Here is a 20267-nt window from a genome sequence, read left to right as displayed (position 1 = left end):
AGAGGCAAGGAGAAATGAGAGACAATCTCAAGGAATTAGTGGATTAGGAACAAGGGGAGTAGAGGAGGATGTAGTTGGAGCTGCAGGGGATAGTTAGGGGGATAGTTAGAGGGGGAACAAATGGTGGTTGGATAGTTTAGAGAGAAGGTTGAACTACTATCCCTACTTGTGAAGGGGATAGTCCGTGATGGATAGTATACCATTCCTATCCAAAGTGTGTTATCTTGAGGTTATCTTGAGATGATTTCGGGGCTTTTAGTGTCCCCGCGGCCCGGTCCTCGACCAGGCCTCCACCCCCCAGGAAGCAGCCCGTGACAGCTGACTAACACCCAGGTACCTATTTTACTGCTAGGCAAGAGGGGCATAGGGTGAAATTGCCCATTGTTTCTCGCCGGCGCCTGGGATCGAACCCAGGACCACAGGATCACAAGTCCAGCGTGCTGTCCGCTCGGCCGACCGGATCCCCCTATAAGTGTACCCATAGTACACGAGCCTCGTAAAATACACCCATTTAGGGGTCAACTCCCCCCTCCCCCCCCCCCCCCCGCCCCATTACAATGGTCAGTTCCGAGGGATTTACTTGGTGATTTACGTGGTAATTGGCAGAGGGGTGTTGAGAGGGAGAAAAAATTCAGAATGGGGGAAAAAAAGTTTTTTCCCCTATTTGCTGTTTTGTTTATGACTTTTGTAACCCCTTTGTTCCAATTCCGTTATATAAAAGGGGCTTTTTTAATAGGTGTAAACCTCTTTTGTAACCCTTTTATCCCAATTCCGTTATATAAAAGAATCTTTTTAATAGGTATAAGCCTATTTTGTAACCCTTTTATCCCAATTCCGTTATATAAAAGGGGCTTTTTAATAGGTATAAGCCTATTTTGTAACCCCTTATTCCAATTCCGTTATATAAAAGGGGCTTTTTTAATAGGTGTAAGCCTCTTTTGTAACCCCTTTATTCCAATTCCGTTATATAAAAGGGGATTTTTTAATAGGGGTAAGCATATTTTGTAACCTCTTTATCCCAATTCCGTTATATAAAAGGGGCTTTTTTAATAGGGGTAAGCCTCTTTTGTAACCCCTTTATCCCAATTCCGTTATATAAAAGGGGCTTTTTTAATAGGGGTAAGCCTCTTTTGTAACCCCTTTATCCCAATTCCGTTATATAAAAGGGGCTTTTTTAATAGGGCTAAGCCTCAAGGCTCCCGTGTCAAGAAATGACCCCTAATGATACGTGACATAGGGTTCAGTTTCCTAATCCCTGGAGCTCGGATGGGATAGCCACAATGCTTACACCATCAAGATATCAGAATCATCTGGTCAGTTGATATCCTTCACCTGGATATCAACCATCGTATTAGATAGCATTCACCTCTAACTCATGAGGATATTAAAATTATTTTTATCTATCAGATTATTTCTCTCTCTCCCTCTCTCCCTCTCTCTCTCTCTCTCTCTCTCTCTCTCTCTCTTCTCTCTCTCTCTCTCTCTCTCTCTCCTCTCTCTCTCTCCCTCTCTCCCTCTCTCCCTCTCTCTCTCTCTCTCTCTCTCTCTCTCTCTCTCTCTCTCTCTCTCTCTCTCTCTCTCTCCCTCTCTCTCTCACTCTCTCTCACTCTCTCTCACTCTCTCTCTCTCTCTCTCTCTCTCTCTCTCTCTCTCTCTCTCTCTCTCTCTCTCTCTCTCTCTCTCTCTCTCACTCACTCACTCACTCACTCACTCACTCACTCTCTCTCTCTCTCTCTCTCTCTCTCTCTCTCTCTCTCTCTCTCTCTCTCTCTCTCTCTCCCTCCCTCCCTCTTATCCTACCTCCCTTACTCCCTATACGTACACCAGGAGGCCTAGGTATAGTGTTGATGAGACAGAATGAATAGGAGCATGAGAAAGGAGAAAAGGAATGAGAAAGGGGGGAATATGTCTCACTCCCAAACCTGTTATAAACCACATGTAAACAGTGACTGTATCTTTCCCTTTTACCTTCCCTTTCTTCCCCTTTTCCTCCTCCTCTTCGTCTATCCCTCTTCCGTTTTCTCTCTCACCCCTTACTCTCTCTCTCTCACTCGTTCAACCATTACTACAAACCACAAAATATAATAATGTTTACCCTGTGTCTTCCCCCCCATTTTCCCCTACTTTCATACCCCTCCCCCCCTAGTCACCCCCCTTCCCTGCCCCCCCACCCCTTAACTCCCCCCCCCCCCTTCCCTAACGGCTTTGAACCCAGGTCACACTAACAGTGAAGCGAACGGTGCCCGTTCCGATGAAGGTGGTCGATACAAGTGGCACGCCGTTGTATCTGAGATCCCCCCCCCTACCCCCCACCACCCCCTTCCCCACCCACAGGACGACCAGCTGGCTGTCAGCTGGTGCGGTCAGGTAGATCGTTCAGGTGGTGAGGTTAGTTGGCTATCCTTCCCTGTAGGTCGTGTAGGTAGTTGGTTATCCTCCTCCCCTGCAGGTGGTGTAGGTGGCTGGCTATCCTCCCCTGTAGGTGGTGTGGCTGGTTGGCTATCCTCCCTGCAGTTGGTGAGGCTAGTTGGCTATCCTCCCCTGCAAGAGGTGAGGCTAGTTGGCTATCCTCTCCTGCAGGTGTGTGGCTGGTTGGCTATCCTCCCCTGCAGGTGGTGAAGCTAGTTGGCTATCCTCCCCTGCAGATGGTGCAGCTAGTTGGCTATCCTCCCCTACAGGTGAGGCTAGTTAGCTATCCTCCCCTGCAAGAGGTGAGGCTAGTTGGCTATCCTCCCCCCCCCCCCCCACCTTCCAAGATTCGTAAACTTATATATTAAGTAGTGTCCAGTGTTGAAAGTGACAAGTAATGTTCTTCAAGTAAACTGTGGCGTGTAAACTCCGGATAACTCGAGATATAAGCGTGTTCACTGTAGCGATAAACTCCGGATTAAGTGAGAGAATTGCGTATTCAGCGACCTGGAGCGTCAAGTGGAACCACTTAATCCAGCGTCTTCACTCGCTCTTAAGTGCTGCCACAGAGGTAAGTGACAGTCTGGGAAGCGACCGTGACAGTCTTGCAAGGCACCGTGACAGTCTTGCAAGGCACCGTGACAGTTTGGCAAGCGTCCGTGACAGTCAGTCAAGCGTCCGTGACAGTCAGGCAAGCGTCCGTGACAGTCTGGCAAGCGGCCGTGACAGTCCGGCAAGCGTCCGTGACAGTCTGACAAGCGTCCGTGACAGTCAGTCAAGCGTCCGTGACAGTCTGGCAAGGCACCGTGACAGTCAGTCAAGCGTCCGTGATAGTCTGGCAAGGCACCGTGACAGTCCGGCAAGCGTCCGTGACATGACTGCGTGACTCAACGTCCCCCAAGACACCGTGACTAACAAGTCATCCGCGAAGGATGCATCCAGTCAATCACTACTCACATCTTAGCGATCCGCGGCGCGCGACGCACACTGCATTCCGCGTTAGTCGACCCACTCCGCGTTACCTCAGAGGTAATCTACGTTACCTGAGAGGTGAGGAGGACCCCCTCCTCCTACCCTCTCAAGGAGGGGAGAAGGGGGTCGTTACGTTACTTAAGGGAGAGGACTAAAGTCACACGTGGGAACAATCGACGACGAAATTACCGGAGTTGGATGAGATGACGGGCCAACTAGCTGCTTGCTACTGACTGTGGTTCCTTGGGTTAGGAGACTATGGTGCCAGGGAGTGCCAGGGAGGAGAACAGGTTATGGAGGGGGAGACTGCGGCAGCGACACCCCCTTCCCCCCCCAAAACGACAGTGTCATGCAATCATTTCAACGCGACACTTCAACGGAGACCCGGAGGAGTCCTTGTGTGTGTGTGTCGTTACGGGTGAACCTTTTAACATACACCAGCAATATATTGTGTATAATACTTGTGTATGCTGATCTTGGCTTAATCCCCCATCACCCCCTTTACCGCCCAAACTCCCCCTACCCACCAAACGCCCCCTCCTCCCCTCCTCCAATACCCCCTTCCCTCTTCATCACACGCCATCAACCTGCTTTCTCCCTCACAATAGACCCAGACCTCCTCCGTAGGGGGTGTGTGGGGGCTGCTATCACCCCCTCACCACGATGACGAACGCGCTGATAACACAGAAGGGGGGGGGGGGCGGGAGATATATATGCCCTCCCCACCCGCCCCCGCCCCCCTCACACACTAGAGGCGGCAAATGATAACCCAATCGTGATGTAATTTTTTGACTTATTGCTTACCATCAACTTTTTTTCGGGGGCCGAGGTGAAGTTTGTGGGTTAAAGTATAGAGGAGGAGAGTGATGGAAGGCTTGCGTACACGCGCGCAGGTCATCTTAACTACCGCCAGGTCATCTTAACTACCTCCAGGTCATCTTAACTACCGCCAGGTGATCTTAACTACCTCCTGGCTGCCCTCCTGGGGGGGGCGATGGAGGCGCTGCAGGCCCACTGATGGAGGGGGAGGAGGGCCCAGTGTGACGGAGGAAGAGTGATGGATGTGGGAGGGAGAACACACACACACACACACATACACACACACACACACACACACACACACACACACACACACACACACACACACACACACACACACACACACACAGTGTGTGCACACAGTGGTTACAGAGCCCGATAGGCTCAGGAATCTGTACACCTGTTGATTGACGGTTGAGAGGCGGGACCAAAGAGCCAGAGCTCAACCCCCGCAAACACAACTAGGTGAGTACAACTAGGTGAGTACACACACACACACACACACACACACACACACACACACACACACACACACACACACACACACACACACACACACACACACACATACACACACACATACATATACACACACACACACACACACACACACACACACACACACACACACACACACACACACACACACACACACATACACACACACACACACACACACACTAAGAGAACAGCCATTATGGACTTCATAACTACCCAATGCAACGTAAGGGAATGGAACTAACTATCAGGGGGGTAAAGCGCCAAGCCATTACGACTATATAGCACTGGGAAGGGGTCAGGATATAAGGCTTTGGGATGGGACGGAGGGAAAGGAATGGTGCCCTAACCACTAGTGGACGGTCGGGGATTGAACGCCGACCTGCATGAAGCGAGATCGTCGCTCTACCGTCCACCCCAAAGGAGGACGAGATTACACAATGTTAAGAATGTCAGAGCTGCCCCCCCCCCCCCCGGGTCTGTGTCCTCTAATGGAATAGGTGCTACCAGGTGATCACCCTGATGGCCCTGTTCACCCTAGCTGTAAACAGGTACCTGGGAGTTAGACAGCTGCGTCGGGCTATCATAGTAATAAGCTATCAACTATCATGGTAGATAGCGAGTGATAACAGGCGCCTGTGGCCGTCCTGGAAGAGCGGGATACGCCCATATATAACTATCGCTCCTGCATCTTGTTATAAATCACCGCTTGCAACACATCAACAATGTATGTCTTCCTTGCACAACCGCTCCTGCACACGCCGCTCCTCAATATTTTATACTTCATGCAAACACCACACACACACACACACACACACACACACACACACACACACACACACACACACACACACACACACACACACACACACACACACACACACATTCCTTCAGGAATCTGTACACCACTTGATTGACGGTTGAGAGGCGGGACCAAAGAGCCAAAGCTCAACCCCCGCAAGCACAAATAGGTGAGTACACACACACACACACACACACACACACACACACACACACACACCTATATCCATCCAACCCGTTCTCGCAAATTTAATAAGTCAATATTGACTTATTAAATATGTGCATGGGTGACATACTTAACATAATAGATACCCTTAAAAAGATTCATAGAAAACACAGACCTTACCTAACCTACTTAGTATGTTAAGATAAGCATCTTATTGCTTACATCCATGTGACCCAGCGAGGTGCGAACCCGCACCCAGGAAGTAGCAGGCAAGATCTTCCACTGTACCCCAGTGCCCACAAAAAAAAAGCCAGCCCAGGGACAGTAGTCTGATCCCTAACAACATACCTAGAGGGGCGCTAATGGGGTATTTGATACCCCTTAGTGGTATCGTATTGAATACAACCGCGAATAATGTTGCTTCGCTACTCGTTGTATTCCTGTTTGTTCGGACAAACAATTTGCAAATACAAAATCAAGGCTTTTGTGGTCCGCGGGATTGTTTGTCTGGCTTTGATATATAAATCACAACAAACACACCCAAACAGACATACACACACGCGGTAATACACACACACACAAACACACACACGGTTGAGAGGCGGGACCAAACAGCCAGAGCTCAACCCCCGCAAGCACAATTAGGTGAGTACACACACACACATACATAAACATACACATACACACACACACACACACTGTTGATTGACGGTTGAGAGGCGGGACCAAAGAGCCAGAGCTCAACCCCCGCAAGCACAATTAGGTGAGTACACACACACACATACATAAACATACACATACACACACACACACACACACTGTTGATTGACGGTTGAGAGGCGGGACCAAAGAGCCAGAGCTCAACCCCCGCAAGCACAACTAGGTGAGTACACACACATACACATACACATACACACACACATACACTTACACACACACACACTCAAGTTACAAAAAAGGTGTTTGGCCACGATAAAGACTATTTATATATTTATATACTTATTATATATATATATATATATATATATATATATATATATATATATATATATATATATATATATATAGATCGCATAATAGTTATAATAACAGTAAGTCATTACCAAAGAAGGCACCAAGTCAGGAAGGCTATGTAGCACTATTATCACTAGACGGCTCTTGTTGTCATTTATAATTATCCCTCTTCCTTGTGCCGGGTCGTGAAGGAAGCGGGCCTCGGGTGAAAGAGGGCTGTGACGATCTCTGTCAAGAACCCGTTGGTGCGGGACCGGGTCGTCCACCTCCTGGGGGTCGTGCGGCCCAACAGGCTCTGTTTCAGGAGGCTGGGGTCGTTCTTGCCCTTGATGGGGTGGTTCTTCTCCGGCCCCGACCACGGCGGTTTCCGGGGTTCGAGTCCCTGTGCCGTTTTTCATCAACTTCGAGGTCAGGTCCGGAGCTGGAGCCCCTCTAAGGCAGTTCGATGTTACCATCAACTTCGTTCTGACAGTTCCTGCGACGGCGCTGGAACCAATCGTATTGGCGTTTGCCTTTCCATTAGAGACTTTCGGCGCTGTGGAGAGAGGGACCTGCTGCATGGGTAACACCTCCCCCATATCAACCTACCCTGGCTTTTGACAAAAGAAATAGAACGAATATCTGAAACATGTGTCTAAAAACATCACAAAGGGCTCTAATATCCTCTCAGGACTTTCCTGTATCCCCTAAGGGCTCCCAGATATCCCTAAAGGGCTCCTAGATATCCCCCTAAGGGCTCCTAGATATCCGCCTAAGGGCTCCCAGATATCCCCTAAGGGCTCTCCTGTATCCCCTAAGGGCTCGCGTCAGGTTTGGTGTAGGGAAAAAAGCTAGGAATATCGATATTGCCTCGTCTAGAGGATAGAAGATTATGGAAAGGTTCGCCTATCCTCTCCCTAGCTAGTGGGATGGGACCCTCAGCGTCCCCTTGGGTAGGGAAAACGGCCTGTTGTCTGTTCCGTTGCACCTCGGCGGCGTTTTCCCGCCTAATCCGGAGTACCGTTTCAGGGGAGTACCCGCGGTACCCGTCTTGGTACGCGGTGCGTGGGAGGGAGGACGGCGCCGTGTCAATCCGGAATCCGGGGGACATCCGGGATTGATCCAAGACCTTCTGCCGGTTGTGTCTCATAGCCTCGTTGTTCTCCTGCCACACGTGGTGTACCGTGCTAGGGGAGAACTCGCGGTACGCCTCCTGGTACGTGGTACGCGGCGGGCACACCCACGGTACCTCGGGGAAGATGGTGTGGTGATGTAGGTGGCGCTGCTGGTATTGTTCAGCCGCCTTGGCGTGTTCTTGGTAGTTGGTGATTAGAAATGACGTTGTTTGGACGCCAGGTGGCTCAGCGGGTCTGAGGTCAAAGCCCGGAACACGTTCGACTCTGCTAGTGCCCCGGTGGGCTCTGCCGGCGTCAGGTTGGGCTCTACCGGCGTCAGGTTGGGCTCTACCGGCGTCAGGTTGGGCTCTACCGGCGTCAGGTTGGGCTCTGCCGGCGTCAGGTTGGGCTCTGCCGGCGTCAGGTTGGGCTCTGCCGGCGTCAGGTTGGGCTCTACCGGCACCGCGTTGGGCTGGAGCACCACGTTGGGCTCCAGCAGCACCACGTTGGGCTGCAGCACCACGTTGGGCTCCAGCTGCACCACGTTGGGCTGGGGCACCACGTTGGGCTGGGGCACCACGTTGGGCTCCAGCTGCACCACGTTGGGCTGGGGCACCACGTTGGGCTGCAGCACCACGTTGGGCTCCAGCTGCACCACGTTGGGCTGGGGCACCACGTTGGGCTGGAGCACCACGTTGGGCACCAGCTGCGCCACGTTTGGCTGGAGAACCACGTTGGGCTCCAGCTGCGCCACGTTGGGCTGGAGCACCACGTTGGGCTGGAGCACCACGTTGGGCTGGAGCACCACGTTGGGCTGGAGCACCACGTTGGGCTGGAGCACCACGTTGGGCTCCAGCAGCGCCACGTTGGGCTGGAGCACCACGTTGGGCTCCAGCAGCACCACGTTGGACTGGAGCACCACGTTGGGCTCCAGCAGCACCACGTTGGGCTCCAGCAGCACCACGTTGGGCTCCAGCTGAGCCACGTTGGGCTGGAGAACCACTTTGGGCTCCAGCTGCGCCACGTTGGGCTGGAGCACCACGTTGGGCTCCAGCAGCACCACGTTGGGCTCCAGCAGCACCACGTTGGGCTCCAGCAGCACCACGTTGGGCTCCAGCAGCACCACGTTGGGCTCCAGCTGAGCCACGTTGGGCTGGAGAACCACTTTGGGCTCCAGCTGCGCCACGTTGGGCTGGAGCACCACGTTGGGCTCCAGCAGCACCACGTAGGGCTCCAGCAGCACCACGTTGGGCTCCAGCTGAGCCACGTTGGGCTGGAGAACCACTTTGGGCTCCAGCTGCGCCACGTTGGGCTGGAGAACCACTTTGGGCTCCAGCTGCATCACGTTGGGCTGGAGAACCACTTTGGGCTCCAGCTGCATCACGTTGGGCTCCTTCCTCACCACGTTGGGCTCCTTCCTCACCACGTTGGGCTCCTTCCTCACCACGTTGGGCTCCTTCCTCACCACGTTGGGCTCCTTCCTCACCACGTTGGGCTCCTTCCACGCCCCGTTGGACTCCTTCCTCACCACGTTGGGTTCCTTCCTCACCACGTTGGGCTCCTTCCACGCCCCGTTGGACTCCTTCCACGCCAAGCTGGGCTCCTTCCACGCCAAGCTGGGCTCCTAATTCCACGCCAATCTGGACTCCTTCCGCACCAAGCTGGGCTCCGACTGCACCAAGTTGGGCTCCGACCGCACCAAGTTGGGCTCCGACCGCACCAAGTTGGGCTCCGACCGCGCCAAGTTGGGCTCCGACCGCGCCACGCTGGGCGCCGACCGCCCCAAACTGGACTTCGACCGCGCCAAGCTGGACGCCGACCGCCCTAAGCTGGGCTCCAGAAGCAGTACTTTGGGTTCCAGAGGAACATGATGGGCTCCCATTGGCACGAGATGGGATTCCTCTGGGCTTCTTCCGTACCTTCCTTGTGTCGTCAGTGGGGGTGGCACTGTACGAGGTAGTGTCATATGAGGAATCAGTGTATGGGGTGCCACTGGTGTCGTATGAGCTCTCACTGGAGTCAGATGGGGCTCCAATGGTGTCACTGGCATCAGCTGGAGTGCCACTGGCACCAGCTGGGGCTTCATCACCCATTATCTCTAGCAATTTCATTATAATTAATAATTAATAATTTTTCTTCAAGTTTCACATAAGATCTTTGGCATTCAAGACTCTGGTCTAGAGCTTAACTTGAGAACTAAGATGATTATAAAGTATTACAACAGACTTATTACAATAAGCGTAGAGTAAGGCGCCAGGGGTTGCTTCCGTCGGTGGGAGAAATCACCCGATTTCATAAGACAGCTACCGTCCGCCTCAAGCTGGACAGCTCCCAGCCAATAAGGTGCTGTCCCGCCACGGTCCGCCTGCTCCACTGGGTGCGTGGGGCTTAGGCCACAATCCAATAAGCGGATCGTCAACTCATGCACCAGGCAAAAGAGCCACCAAACAGAGCCACCCAGCTCTCAAACTGGCCACATGGAATGTAAGGACCAAGACACCGGGTCTCTTGAAAGATCTACTGGAAGTGAACGACGTCCGCAAGACAGCTGTGATCAACAGTTAACTGCGCAGGCTCCAGATGGACATAGTCGCCCTGCAGGAGACACGTCTGCCCGCGACCAGGAGCATATGGGACAAGGACTTTACCTTCTTCTAGCAGGGCAAACCTCCAGAAGAGGTAAAGGAGCATGGCGTTGGCTTCGCCATTAGGAACAGGTTGTTAGGCGTCCATAGTACTGCTCATGGAGGGGTCTGCAAGGATCATCAAACTTCAGCTTCATACAGCAGTAGGAATGGTCAGCCTCATCAATGCCTATGCACCAACACTGACCTCCTCTACTGAAGCGAAGGACAAGTTCTATGATGACCTCGGCCTAGCTCTCAGAGACATACCTCAACAAGAGCCAGTCTTCCTCCTGGGAAACTTTAATGAAAGAGTTGGTTCTGATCACAGCTCTTGGCCTTCCTGCCTGGGCCAGTTTGGATTTGGGAAGATGAAAGAGAGTGGGCAGCGCCTCCTGGAGTTCTCCTGCCGTCATGATCTCTGCATCACCAATTCCTTCTTCGACACCAAGCCCCAGCATAAGGTTTCCTGGAGACATCCCAGGCCTAAGCATTGGCACCAACTCGACCTGGTGCTTACTAGGCGTAACAATCTGAGAAATGTCAAACTGACCCGCAGCTTCCAGAGCGCAGATTGGGACACCGACCACTATCTCGTCGTTTGCAGAGTAAAGTTCCAGCCCTGGAAAATCCACAGGGCAAAGAAGGAGGGAAGACCACTCATTAACGTAAACAAGACCTCTGTGACCTTCACAAGGTGGAGGAATTCACTGCGGCGCTGGTAAATGCCCTTCCTGTACCACCCTTGGGCATGGGGGACATGTGTGTGTGTATTCACTTTTTTTATTTGAGATACTCAAGAGTTGTTACATTCTTGTAGAGCCACTATTACGCGTAGCGTTTCGGGCAGGTCCCTGGAATACGATCCCCGCCACGAAGAATCGTTGTTACAACCAAGTACACATTTTACTGTTGAGTTAAACAGAGGCTACAGTTAAGGATTTGCGCCCAGTAAATCCTCCCCGGCCAGGATACGAACCCATGACAAAACGCTCGCGGAACGCCAGGAGAGTGTCTTACCACTACACCACGGAGACTGTAGAACACCGGAGACTGTGCCTGATGGATCGAGGTGTTAGCTCTTGGACCCCGTCTTTTAAGCCAACTGTTGACTATTGTACTGACTCCCTAACCTAACCTAACTATAACCTAACCTAATCTATCCTAACCTAACCCTAACCTAACCTAACCTAACCTGTTTTCGTTGATATTTACTACGCACATACGCAGTCAGATCAGCGACGTGAACTGAGTTAATTAAGTCTTCTAGTAAAAAATTCTTACGGGAGATCTGTCATTACGCGATGCTGATTACACAACACTGTAACTACGCAAAATCTATTACACAACACAGTAATTATGCAATACTGATTCAACAACACCGATTACACAACGCTTTGATTATGCAATACTGATAACGCAATACTAATTATACTACACTGTAATTGTGCTTCAGTGTGTGTAATTACGCAACACCCAAGAATAGAATTTGCTCTTGCGTATCGGCCAAGGAAACGGAGTGGTCGATTTCAAGCACGAAAAGTCAAAAAGCAGGCCTTAATTCCCCTGCAAATGGTGGTAATAGGTTTGAGATTCTATTCTCCTCGAACTAATCTGGGATCATTCTCCGGTCGGAAGGGATGAATTTTCTAATCTAAAGCCAAATGGAACAATGGGTTACGAAGAGCCCCGGCGCTGGCGGAGAGTGGGAAGAGCTCTTTTGTGTAAGACAATAGAGCCAGGGGTTTTGGAGTCAGGTGTAAACATGTCGATTCATTTCTTCTTCTTCTCTTAGCGGTGCTTAAGGTGTCTTATAGGGATTATTAGGGGTCTTATCTGTGTGTGTTTGTGCTCGTTTAGTTGTGCTTGCGGGGGTTAAGTTTCGGCTCTTTGGTTCCGACTCTCCAACTGTTAATCAACTGCTGTATAGGTTCCTGAGCCTATTGGGAGCTGTCATATCTATACTTGAAACTGTGTATGGAGTCAGCCTCCACCACATCACTGCCTAATGCATTCCACCTGGTAACCACACACACACACACACACACACACACACACACACACACACACACACTCACCTTCACAAATAGGTAAATACACACACGTGTGTGTGCCTGTCTGATTTCTGAATGTGTATGTGACTTGCCTGTCTCTGTATGATTTCCTGTATATATATATATATATATATATATATATATATATATATATATATATATATATATATATATATATATATATATATATGTATATATATATATATATATATATATATATATATATATATATATATATATATATATATATATATATATATATATATATATATATATAGTCTGTCTCGCTGTCTGTGCATATTTTTGTCTTAACTTCACTTGAAGATGGTTGTCATTTTATGTTGATAAATAGCTGACACCCTATGTTTCTAGCACACTGCATACCTGACACTATGTATTCCTGACACTATGTATACCTGACACTATGTATACCTGACACTATGTATTCCTGACACTATGTATACCTGACACTATGTATACCTGACACTATGTATTCCTGACACAATGTATACCTGGCACTCTACATACCTGACAGCTTGTAGACCTGGTTCCAGCACTATCACAAAATATTCTATACGTATATAATACTAGTCCCTGTAGAACTATTGGTCCTATGCAATATTTAAGTGAACTAGTTGCTTCCCATACACTTATCTGCCCAAGTTTTCCCCTCATATTCTTCCTGTGTTCTACACTTGTTACATCAACGTCACACTCATCAACATTCTTGTCACACTCATCAACATTTAGCCACATTCCCAGCGAACATTTCCTATGGTTACAGCCCAAAAATGAATCAGTTTACCGTTTTCTGTGATAGAGCTGTCATGCTTAAATTGATTAATATGTTGTTTAAACGCCTCAGGTAAACAGACAGGTGATTTAATTACCCGTACCTCATCATCGCCCAGGGGGCCTAGTTAATTAGTTGGAGGTAATTAGTAGTTACACTGTTAGGCTTGGCTGTCAGTGTTCGTGCCTGGAAATAGTGAGTGATATGTAAGTATACGGGTAGCTTTTATATATTCTGGTTTGTATAATAGGTATGTATTTATTATTGTATGGGTGTATTGTTGTGTGTATTATTATTACTCTCTCTCTCTCTCTCTCTCTCTCTCTCTCTCTCTCTCTCTCTCTCTCTCTCTCTCTCTCTCTCTCTCTCTCTCTCTGTCTCTCTCTCTCTCTCTCTCTCTCTCTCTCTCTCTCTCTCTCTCTCTCTCTCTCTCTCTCTCTCTGTCTCTCTCTCTCTCTCTCTCTCTCTCTCTCTCTCTCTCTCTCTCTCTCTCTCTCTCTCTCTCTCTCTCTCTGTCTCTCTCTCTCTCTCTCTCTCTCTCTCTCTCTCTCTCTCTCTCTCTCTCTCTCTCTCTCTCTCTCTCTCTCTCTCTCTGTCTCTCTCTCTCTCTCTCTCTCTCTCTCTCTCTCTCTCTCTCTCTCTCTCTCTCTCTCTCTCTCTCTCTCTCTCTCTCTCTCTCTCTCTCTCTCTTTTCCCCCATTTCACTCTCGTTTTTCTTGCACAAACTTTTTTCCAGTTAAACGAACCAAAATTATCTTTTATTTAATTGATATTAACAACCATATGGAAAAGGTTAATAAATGATACAATTGTATGTAATGCCGTTATCTTGATATGATTTCGGGGTTTAGCATCCTCGCGGCCCGGTCCTCGACCAGGCCTCATTTTTGTTACACACCCCAGGAAGCAACCCGTAGCAGCTGTCTAACTCCCAGGTACCTATTTACTGCTAGGTGATCACTACCTACAAAATCCTCAGGCGAATCGACCGGGTAAACAAGGATGAACTATTCAACACTGGTGGGACGCGAACAAGGGGACACAGGTGGAAATTGAGTACCCACATGAGCCACAGGGACGTTAGAAAGAACGTTTTCAGTGTCAGAGTAGTTAACAGGTGGAATGCATTAGGCAGTGATGTGGTGGAGGCTGACTCCATACACAGTTTCAAATGTAGATATGATAGAGCCCAGTAGACTCAGGAATCTGTACACCAGTAAGATTGACAGATGAGAGGCGGGACCAAAGAGCCAAAGCTAAACCCCCGCAAGCACAAATAGGTGAGTACACACACACACATGACAGAGGATTGTAGGATCCTCCAAGAGGACTTAAACAGGTTGCTGAGATGGTCAGGGAAATGGCTACTGGAGTTCAACACGAGTAAATGTAAATTATGGAAATGGGATCAGGTGATAGGCGACCAAAGGGACAGTACATAATGAAGGGGAACTGCCTACCTGTAACGATTCGAGAAAGATACCTGGGAGTGGACGTAACACCTAATCTATCTCCTGAGGCACATATAAATAGGATAACGACAGCAGCATACTCTACACTGCCAAAAGTTAGAACATCATTCAGAAACCTAAGTAAGGAGGCATTTAGGGCGCTTTACACTGCCTACGTGAGGCCAGTCTTAGAGTATGCCGCGGCATCATGGAGTCCCCACCTGAAGAAACACATAACCAAACTGGAAAAGGTTCAGAAGATTGCAACGAGACTCGTCCCAGCATTACAAGGGATGGGGTATGAAGAGCGCCTGAAGGAACTGAGCCTTACGACTCTAGAAAAGAGAAGGGAGAGGGGGGTGATATTATAGGAACATAAAAAACTCAGGGGAATTGACCGAGTAGACATAGACGAAATGTTCATACGGAATAGTAACAGAACGAGGGGACATGGGTGGAAGCTGGAAACTGAGATGAGTCACAGAGATGTTAGGAAGTTTTCTTTTAGAGTGAGAGTAGTGGAAAAATTGAATGCACTTCAGGAACAGGTTGTGGAAGCAAATACTATCCATAATTTTAAAACTAGATATGATAGGGAAATAGGACCGGAGTCATTGCTGTAAACAACCGATGGCTCGAAAGGCGGGATCCAAGAGTCAATGCTCGATCCTGAAGACACAAATAGGTGAGTACAAATAGGTGAGTACACACACACACACACACACACACACACACACACACACACACACACACACACACACACACACACACACACACACACACACACACACACACACACAGTGTTAGAGACAGAGCGACAATACGAAAATGACATAGTAAGCAAGGCAAAGACTCAGCCTAAATTGCTGCACAGTCACATCAGGAGGAAAACAACAGTAAAGGAACAGGTAATGAAACTGAGGACAAGGGTGACAGATTCACCACAAACCACAAGGTGTGTGGTGAACTCAATAACAAATTCCAGGAGATCTTCACAGTAGAGCAAGGACAAGTGTCCCAGAAATGAGAGGGAATATCGAACCAGACACCACTAGAGGAGTTTGTGATTACCAGTGGGGAGGTGAGGAAGCATTTGTTAGAGTTAGACGTGACAAAGGCTATTTAGCCCGGATGGAATATCACCATGGATACTAAAGGAATGAGCAGACGCTCTGTGCCTACCACTATCCTGTGCATGTCCACCCTCGTAGCCTGGTGGATAGCGCGCAGGACTCGTAATTCTGTGGCGCGGGTTCGATTCCCGCACGAGGCAGAAACAAATGGGCAAAGTTTCTTTCACCCTGAATGCCCCTGTTACCTAGCAGTAAATAGGTACCTGGGAGTTAGTCAGCTGTCACGGGCTGCTTCCTGGGGGTGGAGGCCTGGTCGAGGACCGGGCCGCGGGGACACTAAAAGCCCCGAAATCATCTCAAGATAACCTCAAGATAGATCCTCTATGTACCATCACTGGTAACAGGTGAACTGCTAAAAATTTGGAAGACGGTTGAGAGGAGGGACCAAAGAGCCAAATGGCAACTAGGTGAGAACAAACACATGCGAGGAAGGCTACCCAAAACCCGCACTAAGGTAATCCTCTCCTCCGCACCGTAGAAGAGAAGCCATTCCAGCCGGAAAGTCAAATCTGCGTCACTCAGCTGCATGAGTTCCAGGCCAGACGGACTGGAAAGTCATAAGGAAAAAGAGTTCGACTGGAGAGATTTGTTACTTAAAGAGTTCGAATTCCTCCGTCTCCTTTCCCTTCCGTCAAAGTGAAGTCGTAATGAGGGAGATATAGATGTATTGAGAAGTGACTTTTCTTAGTCTTAGGTTTCTTAGGTTTAAAGTGACTTTAAAGTAAGGGGGGGTGGGGGGGACTGACCTAATGGGTGGTCAGCTGACTACTGCCCCATAACACCCCCATCTCCCCCCACCCCCACTCCCAGATAATCACCAATCTCCCACTGTAAATCCCTCGCTGAATGGTGCCTCTAATCCTGCGTTGTAATCCCCTGCTGAATGATTCTTGTTAATCTCTTGCTGAACTCTCTCTCTCTCTCTCTCTCTCTCTCTCTCTCTCTCTCTCTCTCTCTCTCTCTCTCTCTCTCTCTCTCTCTCTCTCTCTCTCTCTCTCTCTCTTTAGCTGTCACTCTGTCAGCCTTTTTCCCTGTCTCTTTTTGTTCTGCCTTACTGACTGGCTGGCTGCCTTACTGACTGGCTGGCTGCCTCACTGACTGGCTGGCTGCCTCACTGACTGGCTGGCTGCCTCACTGACTGGCTGGCTGCCTTACTGACTGGCTGCTTGCCTTCCTGGCTGGCTGGCTGCCTTACTGACTGGCTGGCTGCCTTACTGACTGGCTGGCTGCCTTACTGACTGGCTGGCTGCCTTACTGACTGGCTGGCTGCCTTACTGACTGGCTGGCTGCCTTCCTGACTGGCTGGCAGCCTTACTGACTGGCTGGCTGCCTTACGGACTGGCTGGCTGCCTTACTGACTGGCTGGCTGCCTTACTGACTGGCTGGCTGCCTTACTGACTGGCTGGCTGCCTTACTGAATGGCTGGCTGCCTTCCTAACTGGCTGGCTGCCTTACTGACTGGCTGGCTGCCTTACTGACTGACTGGCTGCCTTACTGACTGGCTGGCTGCCTTCCTGACTGGCTGGCTGCCTTACTGACTGGCTGGCTGCCTTCCTGACTGGCTGGCTGCCTTCCTGACTGGCTGGCTGCCTTACTGACTGACTGGCTGCCTTACTGACTGGCTGGCTGCCTTCCTGACTGGCTGGCAGCCTTACTGACTGGCTGGCTGCCTTACTGACTGGCTGGCTGCCTTACTGACTGGCTGGCTGCCTTCCTAACTGGCTGTCTGCCTTACGGACTGGATGGCTGCCTTACTGACTGACTGGCTGCCTTACTGACTGGCTGGCTGCCTTACTGACTGGCTGGCCGGATTACTGACTGGCTGGCTGCCTTCCTGACTGGCTGGCTGCCTTACTGACTGGCTGGCTGCCTTACTAACTGGCTGGCTGCCTCTGGACTGGTGTTATTTAGCGTGTCCAACAGCATGCATGCCTCTATGTCAGTTCATCTTACAGCATCATCAGTCTGTTCTGCCCTGCTCTCCCTTCCTCTTTATCAGTCTCTCTCTCTCTCTCTCTCTGTCTCTCTCTCTCTCTCTCTCTCTCTCTCTCTCTCTCTCTCTCTCTCTCTCTCTGTCTGTCTGTCTGTCTGTCTCTCTCTCTCTCTCTCTCTCTCTCTCTCTCTCTCTCTCTCTCTCTCTCTCTCTCTCTCTCTCTCTCTCTCTCTCTCTCTCTCTCTCTCTCGTTCTTCACGTATGGATCAAGAAACAGAGATCTCAAGTGGTTCTGAGGGGAAATTCATCTTACTGATGCTGTGACCTCGAACGAGTGTCTTGAAAATAACTTTAGTCAAGTCGATTACGTCAATGAGCAACTGCTTGTCTTCAAGACGGTAAAGCAACACTGTGACGAGACTGGCGATAGTGACGACGATGGTTAGGGTGACGATAGTGATTATACTGATAGTTATATGATATAGGATAATGTGATATATATATATATATATAGGATATAGGATGATAGTGATAGTGATATAGGATAATGATTATAATGTAATGAACGGTACGCAAGAACACTAAAGGAGGTAGAGAAGAGGACCTTAAGTACAGACCTCTCTTATAAGCCTCCCTTGCAGAGTACTCGAAGGAATAATAAGGATAAGGATAGTCCATAAGGATAAGGATAGCCCATAAGGATAAGGATAGTCCATAAGGATAAGGATAGTCCATAAGGATGAGGATAGTCCATAAGGATAAGGATAGTCCATAAGGATAAGGATAGTCCATAAGGATAAGGATAGTCCATAAGGATGAGGATAGTCCATAAGGATAAGGATAGTCCATAAGGATAAAGCTAGCCCATGAGGATAAGGATAGTCCATAAGGATAGGGACAGTCCATAAGGATAGGGACAGTCCATAAGGATAAGGATAGTCCATAAGGATAAGGATAGTCCATAAGGATAACGATAGTCCATAAGGATAAGGATAGTCCATAAGGATAAGGATAGTCCACAAGGGACACAAACCCCAACATGCCTTCCAGGAAAGAAAATCATGCCTAGCAAACCTATTAGAGTTTTCTATGATAAAGTAACGAAAATAAGGCCAGGCAGAGAAGGTTGGGCAGAATGGGTATTTCTCGACTGCCAGAGAGTCGTTGATACAGTACGACTCAAGAGGTTACTACACAAACTCAAGGGATGGAAGTAAGCGGAAAAGCACTCAGCATGGATAGGTTATCTTGAGGTTATCTTGAGATGATTTCGGGGCTTTAGTGTCCCCGCGGCCCGGTCCTCGACCAGGCCTCCACCCCTAGGAAGCAGCCCGTGACAGCTGACTAACACCCAGGTACCTATTTTACTGCTAGGTAACAGGGGCATAGGGTGAAAGAAACTCTGCCCATTGTTTCTCGCCGGCGCCTGGGATCGAACCCAGGACCACAGGATCACAAGTCCAGCGTGCTGTCCGCTTGGCCGACCGACTCCCCCCTTGGGTAAGGTAAAGCAGTAAAATAGGTACCTGGGTGTTAGTCAGCTGTCACGGGCTGCTTCCTGGGGGTGGAGCGCCTGGTCGAGGACCGGGCCGCGGGGACACTAAAATGCCCCGAAATCATCTCAAGATAACCTCAAGATATTATTATTAGTTATTACCTAACAGATATGAGTCAGAGACTGAGAGTGAGGGGGCGAGAAGTCTGGTTGACGAAGGAGTAACAGATGATGATCGTCAGGGATCAATGATGGGACCTACACTGTTTCTCGTACATGTAAATGACCTGTCTACTAGAATTGGGTTTTATATATCGATATTTGTAGATGATGTAAAACAAATAAGGAGAGTTGTGACACAAGACCGTATAAGGTTTTGTATAAAGTTATTAGGTTTGTTTGGTATAAGGCTTATAACTGTATAAGCTCCAAGATATATGGAGTTGTTCTACCAGGCAGGCGGGGCCCAAGAGCAGGAGCTCTCCCTGCACATACGTGTAGGTGAAGACACAAGCACATTCACAAACAATAAAGTTATATAGTGCGTGAGAGAGACAGCAGTGGTTGCAAAACTCCATACGGAAGTACAAATAAAAAAGTACATATTTGTACTTTTACAAGTACATATTTGTACTTCCATACGGAAGTACAAATAAAAATAAAGGTTAAATTTTCCATCTTGAATATACAGAATATCGTGGATGTCTTAAACATTTCTCCACCTGATTGCTACACAAGATAAAGAACTGACTAAGAACCCTCAGCCCAGAGTTGTATCCCGTTCTGGCTAGAGAGATATCAGATATCATATCAGAGATATCAGATATGAAGGTATATCAGACCTTCCCTTACTCTTACGTATCCGCCTAATGTAACTAAGATTAACTCTCTGACCCAACCACATGGACAGTACCTACAACACAAGACGCTCAGCCATCAAGAGCCTCGAGCTAACAATGCCATTCTCAAGAACATCACTCCATAAGTGATCAAACTGCCAATAGGAACATG

At 49.1% G+C, this 20267-nt stretch overlaps 1 protein-coding gene across 3 annotated transcripts in view; it reads right to left on the bottom strand.

Annotated features, from left to right (window-relative positions):
• The window catches only part of LOC123747159 (uncharacterized), a 471756-nt gene that overhangs the window by 288236 nt on the left and 163253 nt on the right, over positions 1 to 20267 (bottom strand). Inside the window, exon 1 of one of the 3 annotated variants that reach the window (XR_011224893.1) lies at positions 3367 to 3609. The exons of the other annotated variants lie outside the window; for them this stretch is intronic. The gene's annotated coding sequence lies outside the window, so the exon portion shown is untranslated. Of the gene's footprint in view, positions 1 to 3366; positions 3610 to 20267 lie in introns of those variants that run through there. 3 annotated transcript variants of the gene reach the window in all.

The sequence above is a fragment of the Procambarus clarkii genome, chromosome 77 (assembly GCF_040958095.1).
Source record: "Procambarus clarkii isolate CNS0578487 chromosome 77, FALCON_Pclarkii_2.0, whole genome shotgun sequence".
NCBI lineage: Eukaryota > Metazoa > Arthropoda > Malacostraca > Decapoda > Cambaridae > Procambarus > Procambarus clarkii.
The sequence above is the reverse complement of the archived record's forward strand: the minus strand, read 5'-3'. Positions and strand labels throughout refer to the sequence as shown.